The sequence below is a fragment of the Anguilla rostrata genome, chromosome 9 (genome assembly GCF_018555375.3).
Source record: "Anguilla rostrata isolate EN2019 chromosome 9, ASM1855537v3, whole genome shotgun sequence".
Lineage (NCBI taxonomy): Eukaryota > Metazoa > Chordata > Actinopteri > Anguilliformes > Anguillidae > Anguilla > Anguilla rostrata.
The window spans coordinates 19,945,959-19,967,292 of record NC_057941.1 but is presented as its reverse complement, the minus strand read 5'-3'; the positions used below and the strand labels follow the sequence as shown (position 1 = coordinate 19,967,292).

General features: G+C 40.8%; 1 protein-coding gene across 2 annotated transcripts in view; it reads left to right on the top strand.

The window, feature by feature from the left end:
* The first annotated feature begins 1,341 nt into the window (after positions 1-1,341).
* Positions 1,342-21,334, top strand: part of LOC135263214 (glutamate receptor ionotropic, kainate 4-like) — a 308,654-nt gene continuing 288,661 nt past the window's right edge. For both annotated transcript variants that reach the window (XM_064350945.1, XM_064350944.1), the window contains exon 1: positions 1,342-2,154. The gene's annotated coding sequence lies outside the window, so the exon portion shown is untranslated. The remainder of the gene's footprint in view (positions 2,155-21,334) is intronic.

The following is a 21,334-nucleotide window of genomic DNA, read 5'->3' as shown; positions in this document are numbered from 1 at the left end:
GCATCATGCTAACACAAACTTTTCCCCATTTATACTGCACTGTATTGATAGTTTTTTACTTGTAAGATTTTATCTATTCTCATTTCTCATTCTCCTCACATCTCTTTGTGCCGTGTCAGCGTTCGTTGTGCATCTAAATTCATCGCCGTTTACCAATGAGGGTCTAGTCTCCGTTAGATACTGAGGTAGCCTACGAGGAAAGGTCAGGCCGATTAAAAGTTTTGTCAAGCTTTTTGTGCAGACAGGAAACGAGAAGCGTCAAATGAGGTAAAATGGTATTTATTCCAACAAGTTCAATTGGTCATTTCTTCCCAGGGCAAGAACACGCGTTCCATCTTTACCGAATAAGAATCGGGATGTTTGCGCGAGCTTCATTTGTTGTAGAAAGAGGGACCAGTCAATTCTCAGTGCATCTACAAAGTCAAAAATAGTTCAGCTTGCTTATTAAGGAGTAGTTTCGCACATGTAGCATATTTTGATTCATACGCGTAGCACTCAATGAGTCCTCTAGGGAGAACAAGAGATAATGGAAGAGCGAATGGAGAGTTTTTCGTACTTGATGAGAGAAAATACTTACTAGAGGGTGGAATCAAGAGCCTACTGTCTTCGGTCATAAACAAATTGCCTTTCATTACACAGATCTGCTTCATTGCTTAACGTCCCGTAGTCGGTAACTAAATTGCGCACCTGGATCTTTTACTGTAGCATTAGTAATCTATTACACCTTTTGACTACGCGATGTTGGTTGCTGTCTTAAAAAAAGAAGAAAAAAGAGTTGCCATGTGTCATACCTAAAAACAATTTGATATTATAAAGGTAGGCCTATATATGCATATAATTATCAGCATATTTTCCATTACTTTTGCGTAGATGAGTGCTCTCTTTATGTTCAATAATCACATAACTAGGGTTTTACTCAAACGCCCCATTTAACTCAGAAACAAATAGTTTAATTTAAAATTGCTCACCTAAAGTTTGTCATGTCGTCACGTACACGTAAATCTACATAAATTTGAAAGATCCATAAAGATTAAGAATAAAGAATGTATTGTTTAAAACTACAATATCGACGTCTTGCAAAGCCATCTCATCTCACTTGTCCCTCACACAACATCCCTCCCAAAATTGATTTGATTCACTTGGAAAATATCTACCTCCCTCACCAAAAATAAAATAATGACAACGGATGGTAGTAGGTTGTAAGTAGACTATTTATATAGGCTATACAATAAAAGCGGCCATATTACAAAATTATCAAAGATACTGTTGATTCGTATAATTGCGCGCACCTGTTATGTAGGTGTGTGGTTCTAACAGCGCGTATTGAATTGTTGCAGATTTCGGATCTTGACGCTGTTCGACGGTTATACCACGGCGCGGAGCTTTCACGGTACAAAAGTGAATGACTTCAGCAGTGCCTGACCAACTGCATTTCGCACATTCAGTTTTCTCTCCCTCTCGATATTTTTGATCTACTATCTGTGCCGTTTTTTACATTCAAAGTGATTTGAATGCTATCAGTGCACCAGGCAGATCCAGTTCAGTAAAGCAGGGACAATTGTAAGCTACCTATGTATAAATTCATTTGCTCCGCGTTCTTTCTCTGTTGCTGCGCTAAGCATTTTCAACTACATCAAGAAGGGTGAGTGAAAACGGAGCCTTTTCAAGGGAACACTACGTCTACATTCGTTCAATTCTACATTATTTTCACGAGGAAAAAAGAGAATGGAAAAGGCTTCTGTCTGTACGCGGTCCGGCTGCATACCAGACCTCTGCACTCCCCAATGGATTTAAGAAAATTATTATTTGTTCATCACCTCTGACAGTTTGGATGCGGAGTGTGCGTTTGCTGTTTTACGGTATAAAGTAGTCAAATAAAAAACATTGGGCTTCTTTGCAAAATAATCGCGCATTGTATTGCTAGCAACATTCGGCTACTGCGTTTTTTTCTTCCAATGCGTACTTAAAAAGCCGAGAAACAGGACAAAGCAGCGGACTGAATATCTTTTTTTCTATCTGCATGTAGTTTATTTCCTGCGGTACTTAAAAAACTCCGAAAATATATAGCTAACAAATAGGCTGCACGTAAACATCTACAGCCCAGCGGAAGCACGGAACCAAAGCGGGAAACGCAAGCTCATGTGGAAAAAACAGGTAAGATTAACTGGTCCCAATATGTTGTAACTAAGTTAGATTGCGACTGTGTAGATGCTGTTACTATTTCTTTGATCAACCTGATAAGAAGATTTTGGGGTCGAGTTTAAGTGTTATTGGCAGAGTCTTATTTTATGTGTCAGTAATTTTATTCATGGATTAATCAATGGAATCGCGTACCTAGGGTAGGCTACTTAATGCATTCGAGAAATGTTTTTTTTTATTTAAACCATGCAACTGTCCTGTTCTGATGTGATGTGAATGGCTGCTCAGAGTTTTTAACGGGTCTTGTTAGAGGAAGCCTCTCCCTCGTTTGCTTTCCAGTTTCGCAGTCTAGATGTGTCTATACATTTGCATGTATTCGGCTGTCGACAAAATGAGTGAGGCGATTTTTCCTCCAACCACTTGTTTTAGCCAGCCTATAGACTTGTGAATCAGCCCCGGTGGTACTGTTTTAACGCAGGTTTCCATAAACCTGCTTTACTGACACGCAGTGAATCAATCACAGTTTGACGCGTTATGGCTATCCTGGTTGTTAATTAACCCATTGAATCCCGACTGAATGCGAGTGACTAGGAGCGCTGTGCCCCTCAGCGAACTGCCTAAATAAACCAATGTACGTAAATTATTCAAATATTATTTTTCTTATTATTCTTTTGAGAAATCGAAGTGGCAGGCTACAGCTAAAATAAGTTATTTCAACAATTTAATGTATGATGACTTTATTATGACAACGTTTATAATGTCATGAAATGTGTATTTTCATATTCAAGTTATTTGCTTGCTTGCAGGAGTCCCATAATTCTGTTGATATGTTTGTTTGTTTTATTGTTCTGTGCCTTTACTTCTTCAGCAATGCTTGCACTGTAATGAGCTAAACAGAAAAGGGGCCATTAGTTTATGCAAAGGATTACAGAAAGGTTAAGCAGCAGTGAGATGGAGAATCATGAATTGGGTTGATGTGATTTGAGGTGTTCAAGCCAGGGCTGCTGTTGAAGGTTAATTATCGTCAGCCATCTCCCACGCAGGGAGAAGGAGACTGACAGGCAGTAGTCCTTGGTGAAGTTCCCTTTTCCTCTGAGTTTGCAGCAATGGGCGGGGCTTTACCACCTCCACAAAACACTTCTTCCCGCTACCCGCACGGGTTCTGAGGGTTACTGGCTTCTGGCCTAAGTGTGGATGCTGGGATGCTTATGATTTCCCATCATGTGACCCACTGAGAATAGACCCCCCACCCCTGACCCACATGCTCTCTGCCTCATGGGCGGCCTCGGGTGGTACAATCTCCCCCTAGGCAGTGATCTGCTTGGGGCTGGGATTCTGACCCATCTGAGGTTCCGTTACTCTTTGTGTGATGCCTTTCACAAAAGGAAACCTATTGAATCTTTTCTTGGAGAGGAAATTAAACCCAAAGGTTTTGAAAATAGACTTTTAAATGTGTACGTTCAATGTTGGACATTCAGTGCGTGGGTTGACATTTTTTATGATTTGCATGAGCTTTGAAATGTTGCGTCTTATAATATTCTTATAAGTATATGTGCAGTTGTGTAGGTGCTAAGTGATAATTCTCCTGATTTTTCCTCTGAAGCATTTGTAGCACACACTAAGAAGGTCATGTCATACGGAAGTTCCTACTGCTCAGCCCGTATTTGACACCATCATGCTTTTACAACTGACAGCAGACCGTTTGGCTTCGCTTTGGACCCTTTGAAATGCAGTGACGTCTGACTGGCTTTGATCAGGCTCCCACTGATCATGCAAATCAAGCTGAATGTATTTTTTTCTTACCACAACCTCAGCCGTTAGAATAGTCTTTTTCCACCTCCTGCAGGAACTGAGTGAGTTGTGATTTTGCCATTAGTCTTACAGGGTCCTAAAATGGAAGTCCATTTTGCACTACTACTTGTTTGGCTGAGCAAGGTTTATTGGCAGTGTGGTCGAACCCCCTTGTTTTCTGTGCCTTCAGAAACAAATCAACTGCAGCAGCCTAATGGCTAGGGGCTTTGAGCTTTGGTACTGGCACGTTTTTGCATGTTCTTGAACCATACCATGCTGATACTTGATCAGTGTGTTAAATGTTCATCTTTTAAGAATGTTACAAACTTCAGTGTTAAAGTTTTTTTTTTTTAGAACATTCATTAAAAATGTATTTGATGAAATCAATTTGCATTAACGTGCCAGGGAGTTGTTGGGGTCATATATTTCTGAAGCACTGCTAGGAAATTGGTGGAAAAAATAGGGACACACCTGGCTTTTTACTTTGGAGGTTTACCAAGGTTTTATACACCTTGGTAACATAACATACTCTGACCTTTGCAAAATATTAATACATCATAAACACAGGAGAAAGGCACCCCGCAGAGGCTCCCAATCGCAAATGATTATTGATTTCAAAATGAATAGATATTTGCTGTTATTTTTGGAATAATAAAAAAAAAGATTTTGCGAGCCTCATAGGGAAAGATCTTTATATGGAAAACAAAAGGTAATTATTCTGTATCTGACAGTAAATGAAAACCAACTCTTGGATTACAAATATAAAATATACTTTTTACTTTGGATTGACAGGACATCAGCACTGACCATCAGTTATTTTTAAATAATCATTGGATGCAAATTAAGTTTATCAGCCGATAACAATCGTTGGCCGATATATATCGGTGCATTCCTGAGTGAAACTCATGTTCTGTTGATTTCAGGGTCACAAATGTTGCACGCCCACAAAACTAATAGACAACAGCTTGGGTGAGTGCTCAATTCTGATTGGTTGGGACGTACGTGTGCATTATTTTTCCATATACCATGAAGTTGTGTCTGCTAAAGTTCTCTCGCTGTTCTAATTTAATGCGCGTCTAACATGATAAGTAAAGTGGAAATTTGTAAGAGCTAGCAAACCAACAATTACAATATCATACTTGCTACAGTGTCAGCTTGATGTCCATGAATGACGGTTCTTTGATGTTTTTCCAAATAAATGTGTCCTGTATATTTACTGAGTGAGACTCCTGTAAGATCAGAGGATTTGCTCATTTTAGTACAAATGTGTTATTTATTTGAAGCATTCAACCATGTCTGTACCCTTCCTACAGATGCCAAATCTGGCCAATCCTCACCCATTTAGGGGGTGTTCTATTTAAGGCTTTATACACCATATGTGAGCATCACAGAGATTTAGAAAATGTCAGCAAGACATTTTTACCATTTACAATACCAACTTATTAGTTTATATTCATCATTCAGGTAGAAATAAAGTGGCACAAATGCAATTATCTTGGCAAAAATGCAAAGTGAAGTTGTTCTCCTTTAGTTTGAAATGAAATACTGAGAGCTCTCACACATAAAACAGGCAAATACATGTTATACATGTCTTGGATCATAAACTCCACTAGTGTGCAAAATCTGAGGGTGATAGGCAAAACAACTAATGATCCATGGAGCAAAAACTAAGCACTGTACCCTGGTGTCCCTTAGTGTCTCCAAATATATCCAAAATATCTAAATTGTGCATTGCTGTAAATTATAACATCTTATATTTCACTATAAATCAGCTTTCACTATAAACTCACTTTTGCATCATTTGAAGTGGGTATTGCTATCTTTTCATCAGCATAGGGGTCTATGAAATCTAGTGGTCCAAAAAATGAATAAATGTTTTTTTCATTATAAAACATCTTATGGTTAAAAAAATAATGAGGAAACATTGTGACATACTGTGGTAAACATACAGACAGGTGTCAAATTAAAGGAAAAACCTGAATAAATGAGTGGACAAACATAATGAATGCAGATGCTTCCATACAGGTGTACTGCATAATACAATTAAGCGATTAACTTTCTTTCATGCTCTGTGGCATGTATAAAAATGCAGGCCCAGCTGACCTCAATTTTCAGTCAAGATGGCAAGAGGAAAAGCTCTCGGTGACTTTGAAAAAGGGTCCATTATCGGGGCACGGATGGCAGGAGCTTCAGTCACAAAGACTGCTCAACTGGCTAGTGTTTCAATAGGAAGGGCACATTCGATGATCGTGATGCTCGTGCATTAGTGCAATCTGTAAGGAAAAACAAGAGCAAGTCAGGTGACTGAGAATGTCAGTGCAGGACCTGATCCAACTCTCAGCAAGAACAGTATGTCAACAACTGCATAGAGAGGGATATTATAGTAGGGTTGCAGTGCATAAATCTCTCATTACAAAGGAAAATATATTTGAGAGTTCAGTGGTGCAAAAATCAGAGGCACTGGTGTGGAAAATAGTGATATGAGTCAACCTTCTCCATATTCTCAACACGTGGGCAAGTGCATGTGAGGCATACACCAAGAGAATGGTACCGGCCTGTTTGACCCCTACAGAAAGTGGGTCCGATGCCTCTATTATGCTGTGGGGCGCATTTTCCTGGCATGGTTTAGGTCCACCTGTCCCCTTAGAAGGAAGAGTAACTGCAAGTCAATACCGAGTTATTCTGAGTGATCACCTTCCACCTTGGGAGTGGTCTCTTCCAGGATGACAATGCCCCTATCCAAAGGGCACGAGGGGTCACTGAATGGTTCGATACGTTTGAAAATTATATGAATCGTGCTGTGGCCTTTGGAGTGACCTCAACCCAAATGAACACCAATGGAAGATTTTGGAATGGTTTTCCATCCCTCCAATAAAATTCCTGAGACTTGTAGAGTATATGTGAAGGCACATTGAGGCTTTTGTGGTGGCCCAACACCTTACTAAGACACTTTATATTGGGTTTTCCTTTAATTTGTCACCCGGCTGTACCTAAATATGTAATCATTCACTCGCATATGTTATTCTGTACTCTGCAGTATGTAATCTTTTGCTGCATGGGGATGGGATGACATTTTACAAATGTTAGCATTTACTGTATCATCACTCCAAGGGAAACATATATCTACACACAGTATTTTCCATGCCCTTAGTGACAAGTATAGCCCATGGATATACTAACATCCCACATTATGTGCAATAAGATTACAATAAAATGTTATTCTACCATCTACCATTTTCAAAAAATGTTGCCAATAAACCTAAGCCAACTACAAATGCTTACACTATGGTATGTAAAATGTCTGCATTAGAGAATAGCGCAAACCTCTTGAAAGGCCCTGAATTTCAGTGCAAGTGGTATGAATTCTAAAGCGGGCCACTACGCTAACACTGCCCAAGGTGTGCTACCAATTGCCCCTACACAAACTATTTAGCCCCAAATACAAGTATGCTGAGCATTATTAACAATTGCTAAGAGTTGCCTGTTATGACCAATGCGAATATAACCAAATCAAACATATGGCACTATGTAAATAATTGAAATGTTACAAACAGTAATACGTACATCTTTGCCATGTTTATATGTGCCCTGGCTAGACTTCATGCTTCCCCCTCTTTTGACCCATTCCCTACATCCATGTCAGCAAGACCAGATTTTGCCTTAGCCACGCTGATGAGTTGACAAAATTAGTAAAATCTTCCAAAAGAAGTTAAAAAACACAAATATGCACAATATACACAAACAAGAGCTTGTATATTGCTGCGTAATGTTACAATTGACTCCACAACATTGTACTGCAGTAAGAATTCAAGCTGTTGCATGGGGCTCTCAATCTTTGTTATAAAGTTCTAATTAGATAAGCAATATACCACTGGCAAGCTTATACGTTCCTCTACTGGATAAAAGTGTTATCAATCAAACCATAATGAACTGAAAAGAGTTGCCCTGTGCTCTATCTTTCTCGAAATGTCAGCCATCTGGAAACGATACAAAGTGTGTGAAGCAGTCATTAAAGTCATTAAAATCTGTTTTTTTCTTATTTTCGTAATATTTTTCATCAATCCTATCGGTTCTGATAGTATTTTATGTAACTGCTTCATCGTCAAGTTCTGGTATTTTTTTCTCTATGCCAGTAGGTTCACCATGGCATCTATAGGACATATCAAGATATGCTCCAGGTTCAATGTACCTTCAGGCAAGTCCAGTTTATCCATCCATCCATCCATCTATACCCGCTTATTCCTGGTCAGTAAATAAATAAATAAATAAATAAAAACTTTAAAAAATCGGCTATCAGAATTGGAATAGGCTGATTTGGCTTTTAAAAATCGGCAACCAGAATCGGCCATAAAAATCTGAAAAATCGGTGCACGCCTACTGGAAATCTTAAGCTTCTTTACAACCTTGCCACGATGTTTACTTGGCCCTGCACATCTGAACCTAACTCCTTCATCTTAGCCATATTTCCTGCAGCTTTAGTGCCTATCTTACTTAGACTGCAGGCCAATGGTATTAGGCTACCTGTGTGGCTTTAAAAAAAAAAAACTTATGGTACATAAGATTTCACTCAGTTTAACTACCCCTACCCCTCTGCCTCCCTCCCACTTTGCAAAATGATTGGATAGACTTCCAGTAATTTGTTTAATTGTAAGTAAAGCCGAAGGTGGCTATTATGAGGAGAGATTGCAGGATTGGGAAGGCATAAACATGACTTAGTTTAGCGTGATACTTTAGCTTCTATTCCATCACTGGCACTGTAAGAGGGCTTAAGAGGTCTGCATAAATAACCAGCATTTAATTCAGTTTAATTCTGTTTTTAATTTCATTTATTTATTTTGTTTCCTTCTTCAAAGCGAGAGTGAATGCATATCTCACTGCAGGGAGTCTGTAGACTTTTTAGAAAAAAAAAAAATTAGGGGGCTGATTTCAGATATTCTCCCTGAAGCATCCGTGGAATATTCAGAACTCTGACTATCTGAAATGCCCATCCCTTCTTATGGACATCTGGCAAGTGCTGGCTTTTGGCTGCAAGCTTTGTGAAATGGGACTAGTCGATGTTGACAGTCCAAATTCTTCATCATGCAAACTTACTGGACACTCATTCGAAAATGTAAATTCCAGACTATACAGAATGTAAATATTATGGGCCATATTTCCTTCAAGGATGTCGCAGTTTACCATCTGGGCAGCAAAATTCTGTGTTGCCACATGTTTTCAGTTCGGCAGGGTATTTACTAAGACTGGTTTTGTCTTTCGGTATGAGCACAGCCACAGCTTGTTCATTTAAATGCACTATCGGTATATAAGATGCGTCTTGCACATGGCCGTAAAGCAGAATTTCTGTACCACTCCATCTCTGGTGAAGTGAAGTTTTGGACAGATGTCAGGATCTGTGGATGTAATAGATAAGTACTGTCACCTATAAATGTGCAGAGAGAGTGTTTACACGTCTCATTAGTAAAACAGAACATGGTTTTAAAGGGGAATTCCACTGTAAAACCTGTTGCAGAGTAGCTGTCATCCTGATTAAAATGAGCTCCTAGCCAGCTCTCTACCTGTAGCAAGTGCAGACACATAGCCCAAAACTACTGTGCATGCTTCAGGTAGCTGCTTTACTTAAGATTACAATTAGCGGGTACTTACAGTCTATGGGCGGGCGTCAGACAACACCAGTGACAGATTGCCTCTCCTACTAAATACGAACGGAGCGGGTTGGCGTGATGAAGAGAGGGTAACATCACTCGCTAGCAAGCTAGCCATTAAAGAAAGAAAGTCGTGACTTATGAGTTCAGTTCTGTTTATTTTGCTGAAAGTTCTTATAAAAAGAAAATGGCGCTTCACTGGAGCAAATTGCGTGGGTTTAATGTAACTATGATTTGAATAACGGCAATTTATACATTTGACTCATGGTGAGTTATTTCAGACATGGACACAACTTGTGCGGTACTTGGTTATCATTATCATTATTAAATCCGGCAAGAACAGACGTTTTTATAGAATTTAATATTTCACATTGTTTAATTCCGTACGCAATAGTCATCATGCCAGGAAATGCAGCGTGGAGTTATGTCACTACAGGGATGGTGTGGCTTAATTTTGCTGTTGGCTCCAGATAATCTCCAATCTCATCCGATAACTGGAGTTTGGCATGACTTCGGAGCCTGTAGGTTATTCTTACATTCTCCTCTGACTTGCTAAAAAGCGATGCTTGATTTAGAACGACTCTCCCTTCACAAATGCGCTCTCCTGTTTGACAATGTCTCCCCCTAAGAATGGCCACGTTGAATGTGCTTGTGCTTGTTGATCATCTCATTCCAAAACCATGGGCATTGATATGGAGTTGGACCTCCCTTTGCTGCTATAACAGCCTCCACTCCTCTGGGAAGGCTTTCCAGTAGAGTTTGAAACAGGGCTGAGGGGATTTTCTTCCATTCAGCCGTAAGAGCACTAGTGAGGTCGGGCACTGATCTTGAGCGAGAAGGCCTGGCTTGCAGTCGGCCTTCAAATTCATCCCAAAGGTATTTAATGGGGTTGAGGTCAGGGCTCTGTGCAGACCTGTCAAATCCTTCCACACCAAGCTTGGCAAACTATTTCTTTATGGTCCTCACTTTGTGCACGAGAGCATTGTCATGCTGAAACAGGAAAGGGCCTTGCCAAAACTGTTGCCAGAAAGCCATTGTAGAATGTCATTGTATGCTGTAGCATTAAGATTTATCTTCACTGGAACTAGGGGCCTAGTTCAAACCATGAAAAACAGCCCCCGGACCGTTATTCCTCTTCCACCAAACTTTACAGTAGGCGCTATGCAGTCGAGCAGGCAGAGTCTTCCGTCAGACTACCAGATAGTGAAGCACGATTGATCACTCCAGAGAACATGATTCCACTGCTCCAGAGTATGATGGTGGCATGCTTTACTCAACTCCAGCTGACGCTTGGCTTTGCGCATGGTGATCTTAGGAGTGTGTGCAGCTGCTCGGCCATGGAAACCTATTTCATGAAGCTCTGGACAAACGGCTCTTGCACTGATGTTGTTTCCAGAGGCAGTCTCCGAGACATTTCTACTTCACACTAACAGCACTTACAGTTGACCGGGACCACTCTAGCAGAGCAGTAATTCGGCAGACTGACTTGCTAGAAAGGTGGCATCCCATGACAGCAGTGCCACGTTCAAAGTCACTGAGCTCTTGAGTATGACCCATGTTTTTCTATGGAGATTGCATGCTTGATTTTTCTGTACCTGCTGGCAATGGGTGTTGTTAAAGTTGCCAAGCCCACTAATTAGTAGTGTCCATATACTTTTGACCATGTAGTGTGTATATAATAATTAATATTTATTTTTACAAATAACTACTTGCTCACTGAACTGCTTGGAATAGCCTACTGGATAAATGAATGCTCCATTTATTGCAGAAGGCTTATGTGATCCTGCATAAGTCGAACTGATTTAACTCATTTCTGTAATATGCACACTCTTGTTTCTGAGTGTGATGCCACCATAGGTCCAAGCACATGCACAACTGTCAAGAGTCTACTGTAATTTTACACTACATTTATAAAATTTGGCTGTTTGTTAGAACATATGAGATATATATATATATATATATCTCATATATATATAGATGACTCACAAAATTCATTTTTAAGATGTCAAATCCCAAGTATGAGTGATATATATTTTTATATAGAAGAAAAATTAGGAAAATTTTATCATATTTATCTTGGAGAGCTGAACATTTTCCAGCCCTAAATATACACCTATGGGAACAAATAGTACTTGAGCCCCATTTTAAAGCCATTCTTAGGGCCATGTTTCAGTGATGGCCCTTATATCAGTGGGTAATTTGTGTTAATGGGATGAAAGTTTCTCTTTTCGTTCCACCAAATTACAGTGAGGCATTGCCAAAGTTTCCCTTTAGTCTGTACTGTAATGAGATATTGTCTTTGTGCAGGCATTTAACTAATTTATTACCAGGACTGTCCTAGGACAGCTTTAGCACACTAACCATGAATTATCTGTTACTGAAGTGGTTTCTGGACTTAACCAATGGCATTTAGCATTTATGCACATGTATAGAAATAAACTGGGTTGTATGCAGACAGCACTCCAAAGGCCTCCAAAAATGTTAGCCTACTTCTTGCTAATGTGTCACCTAAAAAACTGATGAGGTATACATAGTGATAAATTACTGGTTGCACTGCGACCAGTAAGAAAAACACTGCTGCCAATATAAAGATGGAGCTTATTGTAAATGGCATAATGCAGAACTGCATGGTAATGGGCGGGGACGCTATGGTCAAAACCAAGCTTTGTGTTCTGCGACAGTCACAGTGCCAGCCATTACCACAAGGGTGCGTAACAATACAGGAATATTTATTTTATTCATTATAATGAAGTGTCAGCACAGCAGACATACTTACCTGTGGAGTATCAAATATTTTAGCTTGTAGTTGTAAATGTATCGTCATTCCTCTGTTTTAATTGATATTAGATCAAATATGGTTCAATAATTCTTGTGTTCATGCTGGTTCTTGTAATGGTATTAGATCCTGGATGCAGTAGGTTTTTCAATCATTTCGGTGCTATGCTGGCACATCTTTTTGATGGTTAATTTCATTGATGACCCAACATGTCATCCCATTCACTCCATTAAGGATCAGTGAACTTGCAGCATGGATTCGGACCACAATACTAAAACCAAACCAAAGAAATACTGTAAGAGGCCCATCAGGGGTTCATGCTCAAACCCTCAGGAATCACTTCCTCTTTTTCAAGGCCCTGGAAGAATACTCTCGACCCTGTCAGAGTTGTCCCTCCTTTAGACCTTCCCTGCCCTCACAGGCTCCATTCTGAACTAAGGTGGCTGAGTACACCAGACCTCTCAGAAAACAGGAGGCTTGCGCCTTCTAGCAGGCACCAGAAGACCCCGACGCACATCCTCCAGGGCTGTCTTATTTCCACCTGCCAACCGCGTAACTAATCTGTCAAATTGCTTTCACGCCACAAGCTTAAGAAGCCCATCAGGAGAGCGCGATGCTGGCAGGTGCTTTGCCTTAAACCTTGTGCCAGATCTGTGAATGATGACAATTACATTAGCTTCTTTCATATATGTGTATATATATGTATATATATATATATACATATGTATATATATATAAAATACTGGACAGATTTATACTTCTTTCTTCCTTTTTTTCTTCCCGTTTTACTACACCATAATACGGAGGTTTCTATGGCAGCCATTTCTATGGCTCTGAATTTTATAAGGCAAAAGAGGATGACCCAAAAACATGAACATTTTATAATGGCTGTCAACAAACTCAAAATGAAACATGGTTAACATTATGAACTTGAAAACTAGATATTTTTTCTTCTCTCCCACATTTAGCATTTTCATGTAACCGCAGAGAAATGCACCTTTCGGGCTCTTGCCTTTGAGTTCCAGAATAAATTGGAAAATGAAAGCCCAACAAAGAAATTCTCACGAAGGCATTTATAGAGTCATTCAGTGCTGTGACGTCGACTAGATACTTGTATGCATATTTGGCTTCATTTTCTTTTATGTACACAGAACCATAAATCTAACACGGCTTGCTCTTATATTATGCGATTTGGTGTGTATTCAGATTACCTGTTGCTAGTTGTTGGCAGTGATGTCACTGTGGCATCATAAAAAGGTCTGGAATGAGAGAGAGTGTAATCTTTAAAATGCTTTTGTTAGAGATGATCATTTGTCCATGTCTGTTTCCAATGACAACCAGGAGCTGAACTTTTGCTGTACCTTGGTGTGTTTGTGGGTGTGTATATATGCATGTGCACATGTTTATGCATATGTTTGTGTGTGTACAGTTTGTGTGTGTGCGCATGTGCTTGCTTTTCCAGCAGTTTTAATGAAAAGTGATTAGCAAAGCGCAAACTGTAGAACTCATGCCTCCATAAGTGTTGGATTGTGTATTTTTTCATGAACCTTTCACTAGCATTCATAACTTGCATTCTGAATGAATTATATGAGCTGTGTAGGAAACACAATGTAAGTGCTATATAATGCATCATTGTTATGCACTCTGTTACAGTAACACTGAAGTGGGTATTATTTATTATTCAGTTCCCTCTAGGTTTTTTTTTTTTTTTTTTTTTGCAGAAGGAATTTAGTTTCTTGAACAAATTATTGTAAGTCCAGCTATATCTATTATTAACATGTATGATAGGCAGGGGTGATTAATGATACATAACATAATCTTGTATTTCTGTGCTTTTAAAACTATTTGGAAACCAAAACTTTCATAAAGATGACGTATACAAATATACATATGTTTTCCACGACAGGATGATTTGGATGAAAAAAGGCTATTTGCATCTGTGTGCATTCAGTGAACCTTTTCTTGGCAAAATAAGTTGTATTGATCTTGCATGATTAGTTATTTAGGCTAATGCAATTCTCATTGTTCTCCTCAGTGAATGTGCCTATATGGATGCTAGACAATATGCATTAATAGGCTACAGCCTGCAGCACAGAATAATGCATTTAACAACAAGACAATAAAGCAACAATTTTCAGATCATATCGAGCTCATCTTTCATTCTATTCATGTTCACGAGTAAAAATGGCCGATTTATAACATCGGGCAAAAAAATAACATTAGGGCGATGATAGTCAACCTGGCTGTGTCCTTTCATTTGCAGTGATATTTCATGGTGTGGAAGTGGGCAGCTGCTGATTTGGAACTAAATGTCTGAAAGGTTTTGGTGGATCTTCAGATTTGCATTAGCTGCGTAACCTTCCCCTGCAGTTGGCTTCTTGGTGTGATTTTGATGAGAGAAAAAGCAAGTTCGAAAGAAAGAAAGATGGTCGCTTCACGCTTGAGGGTAATTTAGGGTGAGAAAAATATAGCTTGCTTTTTTTTTGAGACAGTATAAGCATGAAGTGCACATTTGCATTTGAGCAAATTGTGAGAGCCATTATGTTGGCTCTGGCAAATAAATATTATTTATTTATTCACTTTATTTCCTTTTTTACTTACTTGCGTACTTATTGCCAGAATGTTCACAAGACTTTAAATTTCCCCGACTTTGATGATTTTTACGGATCAAAAGCACGTTATTTCTGGAAATGTCTTATATTATTTATTTTCCAAGTTGGCTTAAGTGTTATAGTGTCATAACTATTGCCAGATTATAGCAAATGGTTTTCAGTAAGTGGCATAATTGATTCAATCTGTATCATAATGCTTCACAACACTGTGGCAATTACTGGCCACTGGCTGTTAAACTTATGACAAGAGTGATGCCCATTATATAAATAATGAAGATGTCATGAAGAGTAATGTTTTTAATTAAACATTTACAACCAATTAACAAGTGTTTTCATAGAACATGTCAAATATGATATTACCAGTGCTCTGGTAATGCACGTTATAATTTGTATGCTGATGGAAATATTTACAAAGACTTATTACAAGCAGTGTTTCCCGTACATTGACTTCATCTGGGCAGCCGCAGATTTGCTCCTATCCAGAAAGACTTTGTTGTATTTTAGTTGTTTATTTTTAAACTCAATGCCTAGTAATCGCAGTACTCCCCCACCCCCGACCACCCGTCACCCGTTTCTAGTTGACGGTAATGAAAATGTGGTTCAAAATGACAACGTATATGCACAACTAAAGTTCACTGTACTGAAACATAGAAATATAGATTTTCAAGAGAATTATCTGTAGCGCTTCAATTGTTATTTTGTCCACAAATATCATAATAAATCCATCCAGGAGATTCTTGTTGCTATTGATCGCTTGGATATCATGTCTAGTTAAGATTTTAACTGGACCATTGATGGCTGAAGATATAGTTTTAAATTAATTATTCTTTTGCCATAGTTTAGCCTTTAAATTAGCTCTTAAGGCATAATTTAGTCCCATGGTTTGCAACATTCTTAAAATGACTTGTTCCATTCACATCAAAGCGAAATGAGACATTGCTTACTCTTACTGGTACCATAGTACCATCCTCTTGTTTACAGTTCCTTCATTGTTAGTTGCAATACTCATCTGGCAAATATCTATAGGACAATATAGCAAAAATGGATGAACGTAGTAGCCATAGTGAGACGCTTGCTGTTAGCAGCAGTGCTGCTAATGAAAGCAAGGCTTTATAAGAGCTGGAAATCCAGTGCTTGGAGAGGCGGCCATGTGTGCTTTCAGCACCTGGTACACGGAGTGTATGCCCAATTGTGCAAGGATTTAGATTTACCATCATTCCTTAATTTCACCTGCCTTTTCCCTGAGCAGAGTGGGCTCACTGAAGAGCTGGTGCCGTGGTTGCTTCGGGATGTGACCACTTGTAATACCATGTGCTTAATTACCACAGTCAATTTTAGAAAATGTATGTTCTGCCAGTGCAAACACCCTCCCCTCCCCATGCACAGCTCTCACCACACACCCCCAGATCCCCCTCCCTTGTCGACACCTCTGCCCACTACTAACATACTGACTACTAACACTTTCTTTGGGTAACACTAATAAGGGTTATGACTTTCGATTTCATAAAGGTGCTATGTAGTCTCTGAGGTGTTACAGTTCTGTTCATGCAGTAGGCTATACTGCAATGTTTGTCAGCCTGGGGATGTACTACTATAAAGGTGGGCCTATGCATGGGGTTGGGCGCTAGAGGTTAGGTTTCAATTTTTCAGTTTGGGATCACATGGTGAGCTTGTATGACAGGGTACAAAGACATGGCATTTTGAAAAAAGGATAAAAAACCGTTGGTGTTATAGTTGAAAGGGCCAGTGGGCGGTGGGGGGTTTCAAGAAAATCAAATGTTATATGTATATGTTGAGCAACAAAAGAATGCTGTGTTAATTTCCTTTCAACTCATATGTGTCTTTACAAAAGCATGCAATCTCTGTAATTGCAATAATTGTGTGCATGTGTGATCAAAAGCCTTTTAGTCAGTGAACAGTGCACACTAATTAGATTAGAATGGGTATTCGTCACAGAGTCGGTAGGCAATTGATTGTGTTTTCCTATGAAGCTGCAGTATGAAAGTACCTGTCAAACTGATATAATAACGGCATCTGAGCCGCTGCATAATTGGCACAGATGCACTGAATCAGCACAAAAGTGCCGGCCGGGGTTTTGCCCATCTCTCTTTATCTTGTAAATACATGTAAACAGTGCTAATCAGACTGTGCATGTGCCGTTCCTAAGTGTTCCTGGCGTTGTGCTTTTCAATAGTTGGGAAAGATTTTATTGTTCATTCATGTAAGTATTACTCATAGCTGTTTAAGATCTTTTCTGTTGGTTGGAAGACATTTTTTGAAAACACATCCACGCATGCCCCTAGAGCGTCCACAGCTCTCTAGATAGTCCCAGCCCACGCGGAAGGGGGGGGGGAGCTGAAAAACAAATTAGAAATGAAATGACCCAAGGAGCAATAAGGAAGAAAAAGAAATGGATAAAGAGAGTGCTCATTTGCTAGATAAGTACCTTTAGTGAGGAGATGTGCTGGTCTTTGGGCTGCAGTGTTAACACCAGTGATGGGTTAGTGATCACACGCAGATCAGCGGGGGGAAGCTCAGCTTCTTTTTTTCTCCCCAACACCATCTTTCCATCGAACAGGCTTGGACAGCCCCCTCCTTCCGCACCCCGGATTTTCGCATCGCGGCATCTGTCACGGTGACGCCTGGAAAACGTAAAAAAATGGAAAGTTACGGCGGAAGTGAAGTGAAGCACGCGAGGCCGCCGCGGTTCAGGAAGGGAATTCAGAAGGGCTCCGGCGACCCGGCGGCCGCGGGCGGGTCCGGGCCGGCGCTGCCACCGCCCTCCACCAATCACAGGAAACCACATTAACCCGTCTGGAGCGCGGACGACCAGCTCCCGACACGGGCATCTTCAGCTTCAGATTATTGTGCTTTTTTCTTTTTTTCTTTCTTTCCTTCTTGTAAATGACTTCCTTGATTTTAAGGGGGGGTGGGGTATATTTAGGCTTTGGGCCGAGGTGAGGGTTAGTCGAATGAAAAACAGTTGGTCAATTAATGTTTTTATTTTCTCATTAAAACTGTGAAATGGATTACGGATCTTTGTCTGACCATAAAAACAAGGAAGGTGATTGGCCGTCCAAGGCAGCCTGTGGCGCCGGAGCCGTGACCCCAGCTCCTGTCACTGGCTCCGCCTCTTCCCTGCTTCCAGACCCGGCTCTGCCGCGTGCGGGCTGAGTGCGGTGGCTGGCAGCGGCGGTGTGCGCGACCTTAACCCCCCCCCCCCCCCTCCCGGGTTGTCGTGTCGGGGAGCGCCACGGCGCGCTCCCCGGCTGGCCTGGTTAGGCGCGGAACAAATGGGTTTCGCGGTGAGAAACAGGCTTGAAGAAAACAAGGGGGCTCATGACCGCTCACCGTAACATTGGGAAAGCATCCCAGCGGTTATCATATCGAATGGGCACCTGAACTCCCTGCCTGTTAAGGCAGAGCGGTGTTACAGAGATGGAAACTGCTCACTCTGTGGTGAGCGTTGCAGTGTACATGTCTGAGGCAGTACGAATTTACTTGTTATACTCACAAAAAACTTTTCATATTTTTATTTTTTATTTTTATTGGAAAGAAGTTGAGTGTCAGTCCTTTCAGAGTAACACTTGATGGCCTCTGTGTACAGTGCCTGTGGGTTAGCTGTAAAAAACAAATGCCTGTGAACAGGTGGGTTATTATTTACAAAAATGACCAGAAAAACACTCAATTTAACATTTTGAAGCAACAAATGGAAACGGTTGTTTCATGCAGGTATGCAAAATTATACATAACTTTGCCAGAAATGTGTGCAGCATAGCATGTAAATTTCAATTTCCTGTCATTGCTGGTACCAGATCAAGGGTGTGTTGCTAAAAGCTTCATTTTTTCGGATGTCCTGTACACCTTTGGTTCCAATTGCTGGTCAGGTTCAGGACTCACTAAGTGAATGTCATGCAATCAATTTTCTGAGTTCTCCCATTTCTGAAGACAATCCTTTTTCTGAACATTGCCTAATGAGTCTTGAGCATTCCTTTGATATATGATTCTGCATTTTATTCCGGGCATTGTATTCCGATTCACTTGGAAAAAAAGTGTTTGAAGGTGGTGGAGGGGGGAGGAGGGTTGGGGGGGGGGGGTGTTGATTGCTTCTCCCAGAGCAGTAGGATTTTCTGTTCATCTCTGACATTTAGTAAATCCAACGTGTTTTAAACCCGGTGTTCCTTTTTTTATCTCGCAACTTTGATTGCCCACTGGTATTTGTAAGCCCATCGCATTACTGAAGCATCCACCTTGGTGCGAGTCAGGAGAACACATTTTTGACTCCTCCACAGTGCATGTTGACTGTGTCCCTCTACATACCGTCAGACTGTGTCCCTCTACATACCGTCAGACTGTGTCCCTCTACATTCCGACAGACTGTGTCCATATACGTACCGTCAGCCTGTGTTCCTCTACATTCCGACAGACTGTGTCCCTCTACATCCCATCAGCCCGTGTCCCTCTACATCCCATCAGGCTGTGTTCCTCTACATTCCGACAGACTGTGTCCGTATACGTACCGTCAGCCTGTGTCCCTCTACATTCCGACAGACTGTGTCTGTATAAGCACCGTCAGCCTGTGTCCCTCTACATTCCAATAGACTGCGTCTATTTAGACTGCGATAGGCTGGAGGACGTGTCCACTGAACAGAGACAACCCTCATGGCTGAAACCCTTCCTCTGTGGCGACACTGCGATCAGTTACTGGGCTGCTGGCCACGACACTGAAATCCGTGCCATTTTAACCAGACCTGCCTCTCTCAGCCCTGTTAATCCAGTGTGTTCGATCCAGGCCTATTGTGCTGCCCAGTTCTGGGATCCCCCCCCCCCCCCCACACACATACTCAGGCTGGTAGACGGGTTGCTTGGTAGCGGGTGCGCGTCTCGCCCTCCTTCCTGCACGCTCCACTTGAGCTGGGATTTGTGATATGCATCTGAGACCAATTACCGTGTGTACTTTTCTAATGCTGTTCTTAGCAGTGCCTGCGACTCGCCTCGCGATTCATTGGGAGACGGAACGCGCCTCCAAATCTCTCTCCCCTTCTCTGCAACAAGCTCTGCCAGAGCAGCCCGCCACTCAACTCAAACTTTCTTCTTCCGTCCAGTGAGGTGGGCGTGGCTAGGCCTGGGACGCCTTCCGTCTTTCCCCTGAGCTAAATAAACCCTCTGATAGAGCAGCCTTGATCTGGAATTCTATTCATCATTCTAGAATCAGGCCAGCTCTCTGAATTCAGGTTTCATGTGGTTACCCATCATCCTTTTAGAACGGAGTAGAATAAAACAGAAAATGATAAGTAGACCAAAATAAGTTGAACAATAGATGGATTTTTGTTGTGTAAGCCCAGCCTGTTAGCATTACTGGCACTGACTTGTTCACGAGGGAGATGCGAATTGAGTCTTCAAGACAGCAGTACATGGCTACATTACTTCCACTGCCATCAACACAGAATACTAAGGAGGAAAGGGAAAAAGGAACATGCCATCCTCACTGATCATAGCAGCCAGGGGTATTAACTGTCATTGTATTATGTGTGCGGTTTTATGAAACAATAAAGTTGCATTTTGTGCAGCAGCATTTTTCCCCACAGTCATTTTATCACCAGCCTGGCTTAACGCTAAGTTTAGACCTTGGCTTTTATTTGGCAGTTTAACGTGGGAGCATGGTTCACGTCCGGTCTAATTTAAGAGCCGAGCTTAATGGCATGTAGCCTACCATGTGCTTGTAACATTTATCTCCCATTGTCATCCTTGACCATTTGAAACCACTTTAAATATGCTCAACTTATGTAATGTTCCTTTATTGGTGAAGGCAAGTTCCAATTTCTGGCTGCATGAAAGAAAATTAAATAAAGCATCATTCCTTTTTAATCAAAACTAACTTTCTATCCACGATTACTTTTATTCATAGATTAAATAGGCTATTTCAGAACTGGAAATGTGAAACCCACTAAAAACCTTTTAATGCTTTTGCCTGTTTCCCCCCCTCATTTTGGACTGAAAAGTCCTATAAAATTATATTAATTGTCTAATACTCAGCAAGTAACATTAGTGCAGCACTGGAAATAAGTTTTTCTTTCTCTTCCGAGCATGCATTATGCTTGTAGCTTAAAGTAAAATGGAGGCTACATTTCAGTCCTATAGAACCAGACCATGGTTGTTTTTTGTCCTTCAAACCTTCCGTGACAACAAACCCTAAGATTTTTGAAGTGAAAAATTGAAGCTTTGGAGTGAACGTGCAGCTGATTCGGCTCTGTGAAACAAGTCTGTACCGTTTCTTTTCGTAAGGCGTTGGAGGACCCAACGGAGTCAGCTGTGAAGCACTGGCTGTCGTTTTCTGAGCAGTAAGTGTTCAGTTGGGGAATTGCAGAGTGAAG